Consider the following 863-nt stretch of genomic DNA (forward strand, 5'->3'; position numbering starts at 1 on the left):
AGACCTATCAGTAGAGAAGAAATAGAAAAAACCATTAAAAACCTCCCCAAAAATAAAAGTCCAGGCCCTGACGGCTATACCAGCGAATTTTATCAAACATTCAAAGAAGACTTGGTTCCTATTCTACTCAAAGTCTTCCAAAAAATTGAAGAAGAAGCAATACTTCCAAACACATTTTATGAGGCCAACATAACCCTCATACCAAAACCAGGCAAGGATGGCACAAAAAAAGAAAACTACAGACCAATATCTCTAATGAATACAGATGCTAAAATACTAAACAAAATACTAGCAAATCGAATACAACAACATATTAAAAAAATAATACATCATGATCAAGTGGGATTCATCCCAGAATCTCAAGGATGGTTCAACATACGTAAAACGGTTAACGTAATACACCATATCAACAAAACAAAGAACAAAAACCACATGATCTTATCAATAGATGCAGAAAAGGCTTTTGATAAAATACAACACAATTTTATGTTTAAGACTCTCAACAAAATGGGTATAGAAGGAAAATATCTCAACATGATAAAGGCCATATATGATAAACCATCAGCCAACATCCTATTAAACGGCATAAAACTGAGGACTTTCTTCCTTAAATCAGGAACAAGACAGGGTTGTCCACTCTCTCCACTCTTATTTAATGTGGTACTAGAGGTTCTCGCCACAGCAATCAGACAAGACAAAGAAATAAAAGGCATCCATATCGGAAAAGAAGAAGTAAAGGTATCACTTTTTGCAGATGATATGATCCTATACATCGAAAACCCCAAAGAATCCACAAAAAGACTACTAGAAACAATAAGCCAATACAGTAAGGTCGCAGGATACAAAATTAACATTCAGAAGTC

Source organism: Saccopteryx bilineata, chromosome 5, assembly GCF_036850765.1.
Source record: "Saccopteryx bilineata isolate mSacBil1 chromosome 5, mSacBil1_pri_phased_curated, whole genome shotgun sequence".
Taxonomy (NCBI): domain Eukaryota; kingdom Metazoa; phylum Chordata; class Mammalia; order Chiroptera; family Emballonuridae; genus Saccopteryx; species Saccopteryx bilineata.